This window comes from Diabrotica virgifera, chromosome 8 (assembly GCF_917563875.1).
Source record: "Diabrotica virgifera virgifera chromosome 8, PGI_DIABVI_V3a".
Lineage (NCBI taxonomy): Eukaryota > Metazoa > Arthropoda > Insecta > Coleoptera > Chrysomelidae > Diabrotica > Diabrotica virgifera.
In genome coordinates this window covers 34,232,496-34,253,986 of record NC_065450.1, presented here as the reverse complement: position 1 = coordinate 34,253,986, position 21,491 = coordinate 34,232,496, and the positions used below count along the sequence as shown (strand labels likewise).

At 32.9% G+C, this 21,491-nt stretch overlaps 1 protein-coding gene across 1 annotated transcript in view; it reads right to left on the bottom strand.

Moving 5' to 3' along the window:
• LOC114333912 (cyclin-Y-like protein 1) overlaps nt 1–21,491 on the bottom strand; it is a 66,539-nt gene that overhangs the window by 42,056 nt on the left and 2,992 nt on the right. The window lies entirely within an intron of this gene.

Here is a 21,491-nt window from a genome sequence, read left to right as displayed (position 1 = left end):
TTGAGTCAGACGGTGGAGAAAAAATATATGGACATGTGCATCTACAAAAAGAAAAATCGGTTTTTTTGACTTATGTGTTTTAGTCTGCCGGCCCTAGAAATATATTTTTAGGTTTTAGTACGTTCTTTGACGGTAAAATATTGCAAAACCTCTAAATTTTAAAGAACCGCTTGGATTGGCATGAAATTTCGCACACGCATAGCTAATAAGTCAAAGAAAAAAAGTGATATTGTGGCGATATGTGTTTTTGCCCTGGGGTGGTTTTCACCCCCTCTTGGGGGTGAAAAAATATTCGTCCAAAGTAAGTCCGGAAATGGATAAACTGACTGATTTTAAGTAACTTTTGTTCTATAGAGTTTTTTCACTAAGTCAATACTTTTTGAGTTATTTGCCAGTGAATATGTTCATTTTTTCAACAAAATAACCACGCTTTTAGACGGTTTTTCGCAAATAACTCAAATAGTAAGTATTTTGTTAAAAAAACATTCTTAACAAAAATATAGCCTGTAAAAAATTTTAAAAAATGGTGTATATATTACGGTTGTATACCTAGTAGAAGCAGAGTTATAGCTAATGAAAAATAGGTTCATATCCGTCAAATTCCAAATGGAATACTTTAACGTGAAATAACCAAAAATGAAGCACATTTCGGAGAAAACTCATTACAACTTATTTAAAGTGTTTAAAAAAAGCTTCATTTTTGTTTTGTAAAAAAATCTTCTAGCATCAAAAGTAAACAGTTACGCTCAAAATAAAGTTAGTCCCTTTTTTTTGGTAAAAAAATCGGGAAAATCACCCCCTAATTAGTATCTCCAATGAACTTAATCGTTACGACATCACAAGTTTCTTGACTCGTGTATGTATTGTTTATATGATCTGTAAGTTTCATCGGTTCAAAGTCCTTATTTTTGAAAGGGCTGTAGTTAAAAGGGGTTGAACGAGTCACTGATCACGAATGTATGCAAATTTAGAAACACCAAATCTTAATCAATTTTTATTTAAAAACAGAAAAACAAAAAAGTAGATGATAATCAGCTATGCTGACTTTTTTGTTTTTCGCGATTTTTGGTATCTCTAACAATTTTTAAGTTATTTTGAAAAAAAGGATATTTTTCAAAATAAAAATTTTTAAAAATTTTATTTTAAAACCAAATTTTTTCAAAAATAAGCACTTTGAATCAGCACAACATATGTAAAATAATTTGTGGAGCGGTAACAATTAATTTCATTTAAGTTGCTAATTAGGGGGTGGTCAAGTCGATTTTTAGTTGCCAAAACAAACGGGACCAACTTTATTTTGAGCGTAACTTGCTTAAATTTAATGATAGAAACTTTTTATAAAAACAGAAATAAAGCTTTTTTAAAATACTTTAAAAAAGTTATAATGGGTTTTCCCCAAAGAGTGCTTAATTTTTTGGATATTTCACGTCGAAATATTCTATTTGAAATTTGGTGAATATGAATCTATTTTTCATTGGCTATAACTCTGGTTCTACGAGGTACAGAGACCTAACGCGTACAACATTTTTTTTACTTTTTTACATGCTATATTTTTGCTAAGAACGTTTTTTACGACAGAATACTTACTTTTTGAGTTATTTGCGAAAGACCGTCTATAAATGTGGTTATTTTGTTGAAAAATGAACATAATATTCACTCGCAAATAACTCTAAAAGTGTTGACTTGGCAAAAAAGCTCTATAGAACAAAAGTTACTTAAAATTACTTTTTTACTTACTTTTTATTTTATTTATTATTAAATATATTATATATAGCAATAAAACATTTGAAAATATCCCATTTTTATATATTTTTTAATGTTTTGTTGAGCCCCCTTTAACTTTGATTACCGCTAGTACCCGTCTTGGCATACTTTGAATGCAGTTAAATTCACTTTGCTTCAATTTGTCATTGTGGTTCCAATGATATATTAGTTCTTCAATCAAAACAATTTTTTGTGACCTTTTCACTGGAAATTTCTTGTTTTAAAAGCTCCCAAATATTTTCTATGTAATTAAGGTCAGGAATTCAACAAAATATTAAAAAACATATAAATATGTAATATTTTCAAATATTTTATCGCTGTTTATTATTAAGTATATTATAACTAATGTATAATATTAACATTACATAACAATATTAAATTTAAAAAGAATTTTTAAACAAAATCCTACCTAGTGAAATAATTGATTTTTATAAAAATTCATAGGTGGTCATAATATGGCCAGGAACTGTATACGTAAAAAATGATAAATAACTAAATTTTAGTTTTTTCCGTTCCAAATACTTTACCCATTTTACTATTTCCGTAGAGTAAAAAATAACCGAGATAGAAACGTTTAAAATTTCAATTTTGCTGCGAAAACCATGTAACCGGGGCCATTTAACCTTTTATTTTTAAAAAAGTAAGAGGTTTAAAAGACTAATTTCGACGTTTTTTAATAGCTCTTGGAATCAACTTTTAATTAGTTTTTAGGTGAACCTGATATCTTAAAAATTAACGGAGTTATTTACAAAAAAAAAACAATAACATTTTTTGGAAAAATTTTTAAAAGATACACATTTTGAAACATTTTGGTGCATAAATTTTAATGCTATCAACTTGTTCGAGGGCTTACTTGATAGATATTTATATTAACTTTGACAAATGTTTAATAAGTTTATGTTATAAAATGCATCATTTTCCCGGTATTTAAGCTTGAATACTTGGATTTGGGTACTCGACGAAAGAAATATACATTCAATTACCTATAACTCACTTTTAATTAACATTGAAAGGTTTTTATAGTAAGGAGTTTATTTGATTTTTTATTAGCTTCAATTTTGATAATAATAACTTTTTTGTAAAAACTTATAGTTTTTGAGTTATTTATGAAAAATCGGTTAAAGACATGCATTTTTCTCACGAAAAATTAAAATCTTTGATCTTTAATAACTCAAAAAGTTTTGATTTATTTTAATAACTTTATATAACAAATTTTGCTTATAATTTGTCCCTCTATCGAATTGTGGGGTTATTTTTAATAAAATAATTTTCACCCCCGAGGAGGGGTGACATCCACCCCCAGGGTAAAAGCGCAAGTTGCCACCATGTGACCTTTGTTCCTTGAGATATCCTCTAACCACTCACCAATTTTCATGCAAATCGATGGAGGTTCAACGAAATCGGAGGTAATAGCTCATATGCACCTTCAGTGACTGCACTACATTATTCACTATTTACGATAGTTACAAACAGTTAAGGATTTTGCGTATTTTGCAGTTTTTGAAGCAAGAAATTAATTTTATAACTCTTATTTAATAATCGCCATTTTAAAACTTTTTTGTTTTATAGCTAAAGTTTGATAAGTTTACCTCACTTATTAAGCTTTTTAATGGTAAGCAAATGATCGAACAACATGGAATTGTTTACAGTAAATTGTTAATAATTAAAAAAATAATGTGTGTGTACTTTGTATGCACGTAAGAAGTTATACTTCTATTACATGATTTCAACGAAATAAATATACTTTCGAACAGTTTATTTATATTTTACTTAAAGATTAAACTAATTTTTACTTAGTACTTTCCAAAAAATTTTATTAAAACAATACCAAAAATTAAAAAAAAATAGAAAACACCCGGATTTGAACCGGGGACCGCTTGATCTCCAGCCGAACGCTCTACCACTGAGCTATACTCCTTTTGTTTGTGCGGGTGCGGACTACAAGATGTCTCAGACATAGTGTCAAATAGACCAAGTGAAGTACAAAAATACTTTAAATATTACTTGTTAACCATACTGTCTGTGTGCGCATGCGCGCAGAATGATAAAAATTCACTCCTACTCGCGCCTAAAGAAGTATAACTTCAAAAACGCCGAAATCTCTGTAGAAAATGAATAGGTTTTCTTTAGACGACGCTGTTTTGCAAAGACCAATGCCAACACAATCCAAATTATTTTTCGGAAGAGATAAAAAAGTTAGAAGAGCGAATTAAACGAAAAGGAGATATCACCAAATTTCTATAGATATGATATGAGCCCAAAATACCTGTTTTAACGAAATTGTATTTAAGGAGGAAGAAACCTACTAACAAAGGTCTTAACAAAAAATTATTATCTATTATTCATTGTAAAAAGAAGCAAAAAAAGTCTAAAAAGATATATGGTAGGGGAGCCCAAGCGGGCATTTTTGCAGTAACTCGAGCGCGTCAGATTATCATATGGGGAGAACCCTAGTATCCTGTAGATGTACCTCTACCATATATTGGCTCTAAACACAGGGGCGTTGGTTAAGGGGGGGCCGAAACAAAATATCCTTAGAAAAATTCGAAATCGTCAGATTAAGATAAGGTAAGTTAAGTACATGCAAAACAGTGTATATTTCAAAAATCTGACGATTTGGGCGGGATGTAAGGAAATGGGTGAGTCACAAAGTTTCACAAGAAAAAAGCAAATATTTTGCGAAGTGAACGATAGATCTAAAAACTAAAAAATACTTACTCAAAATTTGTCAAAAATCTATCGAATGATACCAAAGACGACTGCCCACGGAGAGGGGTGGCGGGTAGATTTAAAATTTTAAATACGAATCCCGTGGTATTTCGTGAAATGAACATCAGATCGAAAAACTGAAAAATACACTTATTCAATATGTTTGAAAAATCTGTCGAATAGCAGCAAACACGACCCACCACGGATGTGGGGTGGGGGGTTACTTTAAACTTTTAAATAGGAGCCCACATTTTTTATTACAGACTCGGATTCCTTACGTAAAAATAAGTAACTTTTATTTGAAACATTTTTTCGAATTATGGATAGATGGCGCTATAATCGGAAAAAACGATTGTTGGAAATGGAAAATTAAATTAAAAATGGAAAGTCCACACTAAAATGGAAAACTTTACTTAACTTTTTTTGGTTTTAGAACCTACTCTTCACAATCCAATAGGTCCCCAAAGCGCTCGAGTGACTGCACATTTAGCATACTTTCCTCCCCTACTAATAGAAACGTTTACAAGAAGAGATCATACATAAAAAACAGACACTTTGGTAACTTCTGGATATGCAAATATGCTTGGGTCAAAGAACACAGAGTACAATGGGGAGATGCATCAATAGTCATAAAAGAGACAGCAAAAAGAGAAAAATCAATGAAAGCACGACTCACTAAATGAAGAAAAATGTGTAGCAATAGCAAAAGCATCAACAGAATGTAGGAACCTCTGATTGCCAATACTGAACGAAGAAGTCAGCAATAAGAATATACCAACATTAATGGGTTAATAGAAGGTCACAGACCCATCATCTACAATTAATTACATAAACACATAATATTGTTCTGAAGCTATTTCTCTGTGGCATTTATGTAATTTACCATTCTAACTGGGAACAACATAAAGATATAAACATATAAAGATCGGCATTTGACATCAATACAACAATACAGCATCACCCTTAGAACTTCAACTAAATCATGGTATTTGCCTACGAGATCCAGACCAAGTAAGTCAGTAATCAAATTGGCTGCTACAGTGCCACAAAGCACCAATTGAAAAACATTTAAAGGTTAACATAATGGCTTAATTTATAAAAATTCTTTTGAAACTGATTTCGGGTTTGGAAATCAAAACATCAAAACGAAATGTAAAATACAATTAAATCATTACTATCAATTGTGGTTTAATCCTATTAAATCCAATACTTAACGTAAACATGCTAAAAGAAAATCGTTTCAGGGCCCAGAGCACGCCAAATAGAATTCTATTTTGCTGACGTCACAAAATAGAATTTCATAATGGGAGAATCGACGCACATAGGGGTATTTCATCAATCTGGCTGGCCAAAATGATTTATCGCGTTATTATTTAATTTTAATGTTTCTTTTAATATTTTGTATGAAAGGAAATTATCTCTGATAGTTTATTAAAAAAAAAACGAGTAGATATAAAATATTTTTATGTACAAGCAAAAATAAAAAAAATTGCAATTGTAAATGTAATAAAAAATTGTAATTAAATTGAAATAACATCAACTGGACGATGAATTCCAGGGTTCTTCTTCTGAGTCATCTGCTTCATCTTCAACTAGTTCTTCGGAGTCCGAGTTTATTAACATTTTCGTCTAAATCAGCTGGAATGAACATTTCGATAGTTTCCTTTGAAAAAGATTTTGAGGATTTTGTCTGTTTTGGTCTTAAACAAGTTATTAAAGGATCAGAGCTTAACAGAAGTCTCGATTGCATTCCACCCTTGAAAATTGTCGTGCAAAGCTGTTACGGAACATCCTGAAATGTTTATTTCGGGCTTCTGTGGCTTCTACGAATTTGGCTGGCTGTCTATTAGCTTTTGACCATCTTATAAAGTCGCTTTTACGCTTCAACTCTTTTATTTGGGCTTGACTCTAATCTTCATGTGTTAAAAGTTCATTTTATAAATAATTTATTTTTTCTTCAAATTCGGCAAGTTTTTTTCTTGCATTTTATCGTAGTATAATCTTTTTCTTGAAACTACTCTGTAATTTGAACCACTTGGCATGTCTAAAACAAACAAGAGTTGTGTTAAAGCTCAAAAAAAATTAGGTTTGTGCAATTTGGTTCTTACGACTACCTCAATTAAAATGTAAATATAACGAAAAAGAGCAGAAAATAGCAGGTGATTTCTTTACCATCATATTTCAAGAGGTCATCAAATTAATCCCGATAAAAAATATGACCGGGAAGCACCCTGAAGTATAACTAATTTCTTTTAGAATTTTAAAAATAAATCAAATTTTAAACAAAAAAATGATCAAGTTCAATACGCTGCTTAGAAACCGCATTCTACAAATATAGTATAAAATTACACACATTAATATGTGATCTTACCTGTATTTTCCAGATCCATAATTGTTTACACTGTAACAATCACCCAGTAAATAGTATTTAATGTCAAACTTAGGGATCACATTTTAATAGCGAAAATCGTTTACACTATGAACGATGATGGTCAAGTTTTGACTGGTTATTGCCTGAGTAGGCGATAGCGTGGGACCGGGAAAGAGTTTGCCCAGTGTGTAGCAACTATCGGGCTAATAGAACACGTAGATTATTTTATCCCAAAAGATGTTTGACATAATTGACTTTTGGCCAGCCAGATCGGCGAAATACCCCTATGTGCGACGGTTGCTAGGCAACGTGACGTCACTAAAATAGAATTCTATTTGGCGTGCTCCTGCACCAAAACCTCTTTATAAAGACAGTTTGTAGATTTTATGTAATTTTCATCATCATCATTAATGACGCTACAACTCTTCGTGAGTCTTTGCCGCGTTTACTATTGCCTTTCATGTTTGTCGGTCCTGGGCCTAGATTCTGTGCACTGTAGATATCTACAATCGCTTTCTGTCGATGGCAATTGTCGTGAAAATATTTGAATTTTTAGTTTTAATCCAAATATTTTCTTGTTTTACTAAGTGTCACTTCAGCATCAATTAGAGTATAACCTAGCAAAACTTAAAAATACAATTGACATCGATGAAAGCGATTGTAGATATCGACAGTGCACAGAATCTAGCCCCTGTGCCACTAATTCCCATTGTCGCACTCCCATGTTTATGAAATTCAAAGTTCCTTATTGACCTTATTTAGTCCTTTATACTGTTCCATTACTGTTCATTATACTGAAGAAATACTTCCAAAGTTCCGATAATAATTTTGCAAGATTGATATGGATAATTAGTAAATAAAAAAGTCCACTGAAAGGATATTTTATTTCCAGAAAATAATGGTATATAAATGTGGGCGTCTCATAAAATAACTTACATCCTTTTTTTCAAATAAAAGATATGACACCAATCTCATAAACAAAATTTATAGTATTTTTATTTGTTATCTCCTTTATTACTGTGATCATCAAAGATATGACTTTGCATGGAATTTATGATACTTTTTATTATTATTTATGCTAAACATATTACAAACGAAATATGATATATACCTAGGAAGTCAAACAATAAGGGTTGCACATAATTTTCCCCTTGCTGCCAAATTCTAAATTTGAAAAAATATATATAGGGAATAATCTAATTTTTTGACATGCCATGTCTATTACAGCAAGCATTTCATTGACTAGAGTTAGTGATTAGTTTATATGACGTCATTATTACATTTGTTGAGATTGAAAATGGCAACTGATGTCTGTCATAATATTGGAGGTTAAATATAATGTCAAAATATTGTTTTCAAATTATAATCGAAGAAGAGGAAATACAGATACTTTATTGTTTTAATACAATTCAATTAAAATATCCAACAATTTGAATCAAAATCAAATACAGAAACTAAAGTAACAGCATTTAGTGTGTACCTAGACAGTTTCATAGGACAGTTTATATTTTAACCAACTACACATCTATAAATAAAAAGCTTACATAACATTCTAAATTCTAAAGGACAACATAAGTTTGACATTTATAGTACACATTATAGTTGTCTTTGTTTCACACTCCTAAAGACAAAGAGAAACAGTGAAACGGTGCCAAAGATATGATCGTTTCATCCCTTATTTTTTTAATTATATCCAATTTTATAAGACCATAGTATTTATTGAACGCCCTCGGTATAAAAGAAGTTTTACTTGTCAGTCTACTAGTTTCCATTTGAAAGCCATTGAGTATAATCCAATATGAAGTTTTAATTATTTCATAATCTGAAGTTTGTCTTTTCAATCACCGGCAGAAACCTATTTCAAACTTTTACATAGAGGAATATTCTCACAGTTCATATCAGAATACAATTTCTTGGTAGCAGAAATATCATGCCTTGTTTATCTTGTAGGATATTGCATGTTATTTTCTCATGAGAAAATTATTGACGGCATCTATTAAAAGGAAATTTGAGCGTTTAGTTAAGTGATAATTTCTGTAGTCTTTATTTAATTCTCAGAACTGTTTTGAGTTGGCAGTTAGGATCCATACATGCATAAATGCTGAATTAACGATTCTCATGGGAAATGTCCATGTAGGATTTTTGTGGTATATCATCTCTGATTCGTTGAGAAAATTATGGTTGCTTTTTTTGAGGCGGGATCAGAATATACTTTAATTTATTTATTGGTCAATAGTAAATGGGAGGAAGATTAGATATTTTTTTATTGGTTAGAAGAGGTTATGGTAGAAGAGAGTAGGAGGAATTGACCGAGGATGTGAGTGTCGCAAATAAGTGTGTTGTTACTGCCTTCTGGTCCCAATTAATTAAAACTCTTATTTCTATTCAAATACATATATTTTTGGTTTACCATATCGATGACTAAATCATAGTAACTTGTTTATAATCACGACCTATCTTAAACGTGGTTACTGCTAACTATTACAATAATCATAACAATAATAATAATAATGGTATCATATCATCGGGCGTTTACTTATATATTAGAATGAACTTTGCAACCTCAGGCGTCGGCCTTGGTCAAGGGCGGACAATTTACTTTCAATAAAACATCTTTTGTACAGGGTGAAATTATAATACCACACCTCCCCGTTTTGTTAAAATTACATATTTTTAAAATGAGATTGATTGTCCATCATCGCCTTTTAGGAGATAGACCTTATATTACTTAATAGTTAAGGTCCTATATCGGCCGCTATAAGACACTTAACAAAAATCCTATTATAAACAAAAGTTCATATTGTCCCTATACTAAACTGGTATTTTATAAAAACTACAAATAATTGTCTATAAGTAATTGTCACTAAATCACGTACTATTCCTTCGTGTCTTTTAGTATTTTTTTTCGTTTACTAATTCACTTTCGTAAAACAATTAATAAAACTTATCCTAATTTTTAACCTAGTCTTTAGTCTTTTTAGTGTACTACACTAATTTACGTCATATAAGCAGTGAATAATTATATAATATTTTAAATCTACCTAATAATATTTCCAAATTTAACTGAACTTAATATTACCTAACCTTCTTAGTAAAAATTTAAAGTTACTTTATTAATTCCTATTTCAGTCTTTTGATTAATTACTATTCGTCCCTTCTTAATAATAAAAAAATTAATGTCTCTTGCTAGAATAAATATTAATAAATGTCTCTCATCATATTAAGTTTAAAGAAAATTTCTTTTAGGGTTCTTTTTTCTAATACTAACACTAAGGTAACTAACACTGTAAGATATTGTCTATCCTTAATTCAAACACTTCCATTATTTTCCGTGAAAATTTAACCTGAATTCATTATCTACATTTAAAATTTAAGTCATTTATAATTTACGTTACTTTAGAGATTTCAAAAAACAATTCAAGCTTAATTCTTAAATATAATTCAATGATTAGCTACTTATTTGATTAGTATCTTCTTAATTTTGCTTGTTTTCTTGCAATTTTTTTTGTGTCTTCTTTCATTTTTCCCACATATTTTACTAACAATTCTCTTTTTTTTTCTCTTCTTCTTCTTGTCTGGTACTACAACTATATATTTCTTCATTTTTCTTCATATAATAGCACTTCTACAGTGTACATAGTTCATATTAATATAACAATCATTTTTCATTTAATCATCAATATATCATTTCATAATATAACATCATAATAATCACTTCCTTTACTTATCCCTCAATGCCTACGTTCGACTAATCAAAGTGGCTTTACTCGAGAGAAAAGTTCCAATTCTTCTACATATTTCATAACCTCAATCATAATACTCAATACTAATACTAACTACGAAACCTCTACAATCTACCTTGATAGAAGCGGGTATAACATCGTTGGCTAGATCAAATTCTTTTACAAATTTCACAACCTCAATCCCTTGCTTTGAGGCCGTTGTTTATTCACGAATACTCATGAATAAAATAGGTACCCTTCAAAACACAGAGTGGGTCTCTAATAAGCTTTCAAGCTTCCTATAAATCACTTAGTACCTTCCTAATTTGACAAGAGCAGTGGGTTTCTTATTGTCTCTAGTTGCCTCATAATATTTAGCTTATAATATTGTTAGTTCTTCTTCTAATCTATATAGTTCTTCTTCAAATTCCTTATCTCGACTCATCAGGTCGGTTCGTTAAAAGTATATTTCTTGCTTACAGCAATGTTTATCTTAAGCTCTTATATCAACGTATGTCATCACTAATCATTATTCATTAAAAAAAATCATTTATATATCATTTATCACACAAAATTATTCATTCAGGTTCATATCATACAAAATTTAACACAAAATCGATGCAAATGTACTAAATTTACTCAATAAATATCAATAATAAAACAACTGGCTAATAAAAATTCAATAATAGTATACATATTCGACAAAAATTCAATAAAGATTATGAAGGAAGCATTTTCAATAAAGATAGGCTAAATTTCTTACTGACATTTTATTTCCACTTTGTCTTTGCACTGTCGCTCACTGGGTTCGGTTCTTGGGTCCTGGTCTGCTCCATTTTCCGCCGTCGGTGTTTCCAATCTTTAGTTCCCATCTTCAGAAGATTCTCCAACTAATTTACAGGAACGCCATGTCGCAAATAAGTGTGTTGTTACTGCCTTCTGGTCCCAATTAATTAAAACTCTTATTTCTATTCAAATACATATATTTTTGGTTTACCATATCGATGACTAAATCATAATAACTTGTTTATAATCACGATCTATCTTAAACGTGGTTACTGCTAACTATTACAATAATCATAACAATAATAATAATAATGGTATCATATCATCGGGCGTTTACTTATATATTAGAATGAACTTTGCAACCTCACGCGTCGGCCTTGGTCAAGGGCGGACAATTTACTTTCAATAAAACATCTTTTGTACAGGGTGATATTATAATACCACATGAGGTCCAAGTTCGAGATGGATTAAGTCAGTTTAAGTCAGTCAGCAGAAATTACAAGTGTGGAATTGAGAGTTTCTAGCTCGAATTCCTGGAGCCTCAGGCCGCTGCGGCCGGCGGTACTGAACAGTTTAAGTTCAGTTTAAGAAGTTAAGTTTGGTCTGATGCAGAGTTAAGTTCAGTGGAGTCTTGAGGAGATTCCTTGTGGAAAGTGAGAAGAAATGATGAGTGAGGAAAATAATTTATTATTTTAATAGAAAATAATTAAATAATAATGAAAAGGAAAACGCCAATAAATCACTAATATAATATACAACTGTTCTTAAAACTAAATATATGCGATTGAACAAGAAAGTTTATTTTAGCAACCCGGCAACCCTGTAATTTCTCAAGGAGAGCAGGAATACTCCTAATTGCTTCTGTATTAGCTAAAAATAATAGGTACAAAAGTTAAGTGTAAAAAATTAATAAGCCCAGTAGATACGATCCAGCAGGAAGAAGGCATGTGTGCTGATCGCATTGGGGTTTCAATTTAGTTAGATAGAAAAACATTAGAATAGTTATTATTATTAGAACAGTATTAGGACAAAAGAAACTATTTTAGAAAAGACATTTAGAAAAGATATTTTATTGTATTTATTGTATTTTTACTGTTAATGGGGTTTTCCCGTGGGTAAATAAATAAATAAAAAATAAATAAATAAATAGACAATTTTCCACACGTAGAAAGACTGAGATGGTAAAATATAGTAAAATAAGGCGATAAGAAAATAAAACAAGACTGCCTTCCTTACTTTATCTTGTATATACTTACTGTAAGAAATATACCAAGTATGGTAAGTACCTACAGACAGAAATAGGAGAAATAAAAGAGTAAAGATGAATTTTTTTATATAAGAAAAGGAGATATTACTCAATCTCTAAATTCGATAAACTTTTGTCTTCCAAGAGGAGATCTGTATTAAGATTAATAATTTTTATTTATTTAGCGTATGGACTTTCTCAGTACGATAAATATACAAACACAATATATATCATTCAAACACTCAAACATAATGAATGAATCTAAATATTAATGTCCAATTTACATAGCCATTCAATTGCTTCTGGGGAGCATTCCACAAAGTCCTGGAGGTTTCCACGGTAGGTACGATTTAGGCAATCTGAAACGCAATGACTTATGGACTGTCTAGGCGATCCACAATCGCACTGTGGACTTTCCGCACGACCCCATTTGAACAGAGAATCAGCACATTTACCATGTCCGGTACGTATGCGATTAAGCCTCGCCCAGGTGGGCCGGAGCAGACCCGATCCGATGAAACCCTGGGTGGGGGTGGATATCTGAATATAGTCTGCTGCTATTGTTGGCATCCATCTTGTGGACCATTGCCTTTGTATGTCATAGGAATCACCAATTGTTCGGGCAGATCTGATTGGAGGATTTCTAGACCTCAGTCGCTGGTGCTCTTTTGAGATGTCTGGTATGTCTTGATGGATTGGTAATTGTATGTTGGCTACAATTTTCTGATACTCTCTCACTAATGCTGCTGTACGGCATAGATCTGGTGAAGCAATATTGCTCAAAGTAGGCAGCCATCTCACTGGGGTTGATTTTACTGTTCCAGTGATTATTCTCACGGTTTGATTAAGTTGGACATCGATTTTGTTTGTATGTGCACTATTTAACCATACTGGTGCACAATATTCTGCCACTGAAAAAACCAAAGCTAGAGCAGAGGTCCGAAGAGTATCTGGAGAAGCACCCCAAGTTGTTCCAGCAAGTTTTGTTATTATATTGTTTCTTGTTCTCAGTTTACCGGCTGCGTTTGTAAGATGGCTTTTGAAGGTGAGTGTTCTATCAAGTGTGACGCCTAGATATTTGGGGTTGTTGTTATGTTTGGTAGCTGCATCGTTTAGAGTTACATTGAGGGTATCGCCCACAAGTTGATTCGACAGGTGAAAGAGACAGGTTTCAGTTTTGCTTGTGTTAGGACGTAAGCGCCAGTTCTTAAAGTAGTTACTAAGTGTAGTTAGGTCCTCGTTTAGAGCTCATTCTCCAGCTTCCTTACTATTATCTTAAAAGCCAATGGCCAGGTCGTCTGCATAAGCGAATTTTCTCGATTTTGTTTCAGGTATATCCGCCGTATAAAGGTTAAATAATAAAGGAGCTAGCACTGAGCCTTGAGGTAAGCTGTTGTTAAGTTTTCTGTTAAGTTTTCTAACGCTACTTCGTGCATCATTTATATATACCTGAAACAGTCTGTTAGTTAGTAGATTGTTTATCAGCTGACAAGTTTTGAGACAGGGTATGATTTTCATCAACTTATAAATAAGGCCCTCTCTCCACACAGTGTCATAGGCAGCCGTAAGGTCTATAAATGTTATGGCAGATTTTTCACGTCTTTCAAAGCCAGCTTCGATGAATGTAGTTAAGGAGAGCACTTGGTTACAGCAGCTTCGTCCTTTTCTAAATCCAGCTTGCTCAATTGGTACAGCGTCCTCAATGGTGTTACATATTCTATTATATAAGAGTCGTTCTAGTAATTTATAACAGCAACTGAGTAAGGCGATAGGCCGGTAACTTTCAGGCAGCTTGTTGTCTTTGCCAGGCTTCTGGATTGCGATAATTTTTGTTCTTTTGAATTCTGGGGGTAGCAAAGCTGTAGTCACAATGTCGCTAAAGAATTCTTTGAGCCATTGTCTTGTTTTTATACCAGTGTGGACTATAAACTCAGGATATATTCCATCGAAACCAGCTGCTTTTCCCGTTTTGGTTTGGTTAAGCGCTTCGTTTATTTCATCCAATGAGAAGGCACGTGAGTATTCTGATGTTGCGGGGGTATTTGCTTTAAGTTGTTTAAGAGTGTTTTTACCATCGATGTATGAGTTTTCTCAGATGGAGCTCGAGAGTTCTCAATTATTCTATTGGCTATCTTATTTGGCTCAATTGTTGATTTGTTTAAGTGTTGTGCTCTGCTTGCTTCGCCCAGTTTGCGGATCAATCCTGATGCCTTCCGACTGGAACGGGAGAAATCAATATGTTCTACGGTAGATTTCCATTTATTAAGTCTGGTTGAATCCAGTGACTTGAGTAAGTTGTCACCGATTTCGGGATTTTCTGATTTCAAAAATTCGTCATATAGTTTTTGGCTTTCTTCCATCCAGCCTGGGATGTACTCCTTTCGAAAACCTCGGGGGATATGTTTTTTGGCGATAGAGATAACCATTCCTAAAAAACGGTGGTAATTGTTGGCCTTCGGGTCAATGAAGCGAATGCAGGTGTCCAGCTCTTTGGTGTTTTCAGGCCAATTTGCTTTGTTAAAATTCCAACGGGGTCTCGGCGTGGATTCAACGATAGAAATTTGTATGCCTATTTCGATTATGACAGGTCGATGTTGGCTGCGAGGGAAACTAGGCAGTACAGTTCGGGAGTGGTTGCAACTGTGAGTTACTCGAAACCCAGCATAGATCAGGATTGTAGCCTTTGCACCATCTTCTAGAAAAGAAAGTAGGTTTATCTTTTAGACTATGGATAAGGTGGATATTGTTTTCTTCGGCCCACTCCAGGAGTTTTTCCCCATTTTCATCATTGTTTTCATACCCCCATTTGTTGTGGTGACTGTTAAAGTCCCCTATGTAAATTGTAGGTTGGTTGTCCTCAGTTTTGATTACATTTATTGGCCATTTAGTTAATGGTGGTTTGTAGATATTCTTTATGGCTATGTCATTCACTTCTGTAGAGATTATGGATACACTATTTTCGTAGCTGCATTCCGTCACCTTGGAATTTTGTATATGTACTGTTATTCACGTAAGTTGCAGTGCCGTACACATTGCTGTAAGTGGCTCCAATCATGCTATATCCCGGAATTTTACCCCTCTTAAGAAGCTCGGTTTCTGATGGTGCGTGAGTTTCTTGAATGGCTATGACGTCAACGTTATTTTCGATTAGTATTTTTGAAAGAAATTCAGATTTTGATCTACTAATTCCTTCTATGTTTATTTGACATTTATACGGAGGGTTGGTCCGATACGTCTCGTCAAATGGTGTTGATAAACACCTTTGTAGTTTTCCATATTCCTATATGGAGATTCCTTTCCTTGCTTTTCTTTATCGTACTGGTTGCCAGGAGAGCTTAGCGGCTAGTTTGGTGTCCAAGAATTGATGATTAATAATTACTCTTAAGTGTTAACTAAAAACCTTACAATATAAATTCTTAAAATTCGCCGATATCTGCGTTTATTGAGGATCCAATAATCTACAGCGTTGCCAGTTATTCGCTCCGTTGTTTCTTTATAGTGATGGAGGATTTAAAGTGCGGATTTTGTGATCAGACCTGTTATTTTAAAGAGAGTAAAACTCTATTGTTTAGATGTGCTTGTGATAATTGCGAGAAAGTATCATGTAAAGAGTGTAGCAAGATTTCCTCTCAAGAAATAAGATGTGCAATTGCTAAAACCAGAACCATTATAATATGGTGCAAAGATTGCATAAATCAGTTCTCTAGCGCTAAAATTGATGGCCCGATTAGAGACCTCGAAAATGCTGAACTAACCATTCCGCAATTATCAGATGCCATAAAAGAAATTGTAAAATGTGAACTTAGTGAGGTTATGAAGATTATGGAACAGAATCTTCAAGAAAAGCTTGTAATGACGTCTAAAATGGTGATTGAAAGCAACAAGGACTTGGTGAAACTTTTGAGTGATAGTTCGAAACAAAATCAAGTGAAACTTTCGAGTGATGCTTCGAAACTGAATCAGAGGTCTACAGAAAGTCGGGTTATCGTGGCAACGCCAACCTCCCCTCCTCCATTGACAGAGGAAAATGACGGATCGAAATCAGCTGGTCAGGCAGAGAAAGCCAGCGTTGCCAGTTCTTCCTCTTCTAATTCCAACTTGTCAAAAGACCAGAAGACCTTGGGCCAACCTTGGATAACCTCAGGCCAAAGCAAACATAAAAAAAAAGAAGAAATCATAAACAAAAACAAAGATTCTGCTGATAATGACCAAGACTTTACCCTGGTACAGAGAAGAAAGGCCCGGAGAAATGACCAAAACTTCGTTTTGGGTAAAGCGAATTTCCAAGGAGATGAAAATTTTGCTAGTTCTTCTCATAAAGCATATTTTTATCTTGGTCGTGTAAAAGTGGGTATTACACCCACCTTTATTGAACAACACGTTAAGAAGCAATGCCCGAATATTAGGGATTTTAAGGTTGAAGCCTTACCAGTGAAAGGTGAAAATATCTCCTTCAAAATAAGTATCCATCCAGATGACAAGGAAGATTTTTCGAGGCCAGATATTTGGCCTAAAGGCATCATTTTAAGAAAGTTTTGGATTAGTAATAAACGCCAGTTTGAAAATTTTCGTCAAGGTCGAGGAGATCAGACCTTGATATAAATAAAAACGACTCCTGGAAATCAAAATCAAACATATGTGTTTACTATCTCAATACTGGTGGTATGCGAACAAAAATACAGAGTTTCCATCAAGCTCTGAGTTGTTCCTGCTATGATATAGTAATGATTGCAGAGACATGGTTGAATTCAGATTATTCTGATGCTGAAGTTGGAGTTCCAGAGTATGACATTTATAGATGTGATCGTGAAGTGGGGTTAAACACTCTAAAGACGCGTGGAGGGGGTGTATTAATCGCAGCTAAAAAAAGTCTTTCTGTCCAAAAAATCATAGTTCCTCTTGTTGACTCTGACATATATCAGTTATATCTAACATTTAAAATCAAAACTCAAAATTTTGTTATTGGCTGTGTATATATACCTTCTCCATCACCTTCTCAGTCTTATTTAAGGCATTGTGAATCTGTTGAATATGTTTATAATAATTTTTCAGATAGTTTGTTTGTGTTGGCAGGTGATTACAACCTACCACAAGCTAAATGGATAAATGATGAGCTGGGCTTGACAGTGACTGGCACTGAAAATGAGTCTGTAAGTATTGTAGCAAATTGCTTTAGTTTCCATAACTTTTTTCAAAAGAATGAGATTTTGAACAACAACGGAGTCTCATTGGACCTGGTTTTTAGTAATTTGGAATCTATTAATGTCACTCCGGCAGTAGATAAAATTTTTGAGAATAGCTTAAATCACACAGCTATCAGTTTTGAACTAGTGTGTAAAGAAAATCTTGATTTTATGAATTATGAGGAATATTTTTATGATTTCAGAAATGGTGACTTTTCAATAAATAATTATTTAGCAAGTATAAATTGGGAGGGACTGTTCCTTAGTGGTACAGCTGATAGTATGGTGGTCATTTTTTATGATGTAATTTACTCATTGATAGAACACTTTGTTCCACTTAAGAAATATAAGATCTCTACCTTTCCCTCTTGGTTCTCCTCAGAGCTGCGTAACCTAATTGTATGTAAAAAACAGGCCCACAAACAATATAAAATTAGTAATAGACAAGATGATTATGACCGTTTCGTGGCTTTAAGAAATCAGTGTGAAATTTTAAGAGCAGACTGTCAGAAACAGTATTTAGATAGGATACAAAACAACATTTCCGATAATCCAAAATATTTTTGGTCTTACATTAAAAGCAAAAGAAATGGGTATAACATACCAACTACAATGGTCTATAATGACAGGGTTGGCTTGAATGTCAAGGACTCTGCCAATATGTTTGCAGAATATTTCTCATCTGTTTACTCAGATGACCAACAAGATACTTTACCTTTTTTTAGTTTTGAAAGTTCGATTTGTTTGAGTTCCATAATACTTACAGGAACTGAGGTCTATGATACTATTGCAAGTTGTAAAAACCGATTATGTGCAGGGCCGGATGGAATCCCAGCCTATTTTCTGAAAAAATGTATATGTGTACTTACAAAACCAATTTTGTTTATTTTTAACAGATCACTTGGTACTGGTAGCTTTCCCAGTATCTGGAAGAAGAGCTTTTTAAAGCCGATTTTTAAATCAGGTGCAAGGAATGACATATCAAACTATCGAGCTGTCTGTAATCAGTCAGAGCTGCCAAAGTTGCTTGATTGTTTGGTTAGTAAGAAACTGACATGGTGTTTTAGAGGCATTTTTAATCCTGAACAATTTGGCTTTATGAAAGGGAGGTCAGCAGATGCCAGCCTAGTTTTGTATGTCAATCATATATATAACAGCTTTGAAGAGGGATTCCAGGTTGACTCGATCTATACTGACTTTTCTAAAGCATTTGATCGGGTTAACCATGGGGTCCTATTACAAAAACTAAGAGCTTTGGGTATTGTGGATCCCCTTCTTCAGTGGATTTCAGAATTTATTAGCGGCCGTACGTAGGCAGTTAACTTAGGAGGTGTTACTTCGATTGAAATAACAGTTCCATCGGGCGTGCCGCAAGGCTCTCATTGTGGCCCTGTTTTGTTTTGCTTGTTTCTGGTTGATTTAGTAGAAAAAATTAAAAATTGTAGTGTTCTTATGTTTGCTGACGATGTAAAACTGTTTAGAAAAATTCAATCCTGGGATGATGCTGTTATACTACAGGAAGATCTTAAATCTTTTTATGATTGGTGCAGTTTAAACAGAATGTCACTTAATATAAACAAATGTCATAAAATGACGTTCTCGAGGAAAAGAAATCCAATTACATTCGTTTATTATATTAATAACTTGCCATTAGCCTCTAAAAATGAAGTATCAGATTTGGGAATCTGGTTAGACACCAAACTGTCATTCTCATGCCACATCAATCAAGTAACAAACAGGGCGATGAAAGTACTGGGATTTATCCAACGCACATCTGTAGACCTGTCTTTGTTCACATTTAGAAAACTTTATTGTGGTCTCGTTAGGCCTATTCTAGAGTTTGGATCAGTTGTATGGTACCCATCATACAACTGTTATATTGAACATATTGAAAGAGTCCAAAATAAATTTTTGTGGGTAGCAGCTTATAAGAGTGGATACAGGAGAGAGGAATATGACTATCAGTGGGTAAGAGATAGTCTAAATTTACCAACACTTGAGTCAAGGAGGACATTGTTAGATTTATGCTTCCTACACAAAGTTATTAATGCTTTCATAGATTGTCCTCAATTGATATCACTTTTTAGTCTTAAAGTTCCTAGTAGAAGCAACAGACAATCAGAAATCTTTTCAGTGCCATTTCACCACACTAATTTTGGTATAAATGAACCGACTACACGATTGGTTCGGAGTGCTAATAGCCTGCCAAGACAAATGGATATTTTTGACTCCAAAATTGGTTTGTTCAAAAAACAACTAAGGGGTATCTTACAATAAGTTTGTTGTAGTTCTGTATTGTTCTTGCAATATGTTTGTTTGTATTATTCTGATGTGTTTATTATTTTAATAATTTATTATTGTTGAGGTGTAACTTGTAAAAGTCTTGTTGTGTGTAAAACTTGTAAATGGATGCCGTAAATAAATAAATAAATAAATAAATAAATAAATATTATTAACATGCTATGGAATTGACTATTGACCTCCGCATGTAAGTATGCACAAATTGGCATTCGGAAGTCATGTCATGTATTTTGATATGAATATAATACCTATATAAATTTGAATAGGTAAATAGAAGGTATTATTATTGTTGTTTTGTTACAACATGAATTCACATATCATTGAATCATTGATTGCTGTACTTGTCTTCAGACTCATTGGTCAGTATTATTATTGTTTATGATTAGGTTTGTTTACCATTTGAATATGTAAACAAACTCCATATAGTAATATACAGTGAAACTTGGATAATTCGAATCTCAGGGGACTGTTAAAAAAATTCGAATTATCCAAAAATTCGAATTAAAAAATAAATCTACAAAAACAAGGATTACCTACAAAAACATCTGCAAATGATAAATATCAGTAGTTGATCAGAAAAAAAACAGTAGTTGATCATTTTTATCGCTTGGAGATGTTTTTGTTCCTATTCTTGCCTGAGTTTTGTCAACCTAAAAAAATTGGCTAACAAAATTCTACCAATTAAAACATTTGCAAGCTATAAAAAAGACATGACTTTATTTTTTTCCAAAGAGATCCGAAATTTTTACCTGCTTTTTAGAATTTAGCTTCTCAGTAATGACAAAAGATTCTAAGATATTCAGAAAAGTTCGAATTATCCAAAATATAATTCGAATTAGTCACGACTTTTTACCATTACAGTGGAATCCCGATAAGTCGGCCCCCGATAACCCGGAAGTCCGGGTAACCCGGACCGATTTTCATCAGATAAACATTTTGATTTTCAATATTTTGTATTTTTCAATTTAATTGTGGCTTATTTCCAATCAAAATAGTTAATTATCAGACAAACCTTTCAACAATAAAAATGTATGTAATAATATTTGAGAGATAATGTGTACTTATGTGTGTAATTTGAACTATACTATATTAAAAATGACTCATAGCACACGCCGCAGAAACAACAGCCACCTGTCTGTAGTATCTATTCCTTTTTATTTCAAACTGTCAGCATTGTTTAGGAAAGACTATTTAAAAAATTCTTTTATAAACAATGGTCTTTAGTATTGTGTGTCTTGTATTGTTCGCTTCCATTTGCTTACGTTTGGGTTTGGTGTTTTTTTAGTAATTTTAATGAGTAGGTACTGTGCATATTTATAAATATATTTCATGTTATTTCAATTCTAACGGAGTTTATCTGTAAGTATACCGTATTTTATTAATTTTTACCATATTCTCCGGCTATCTCG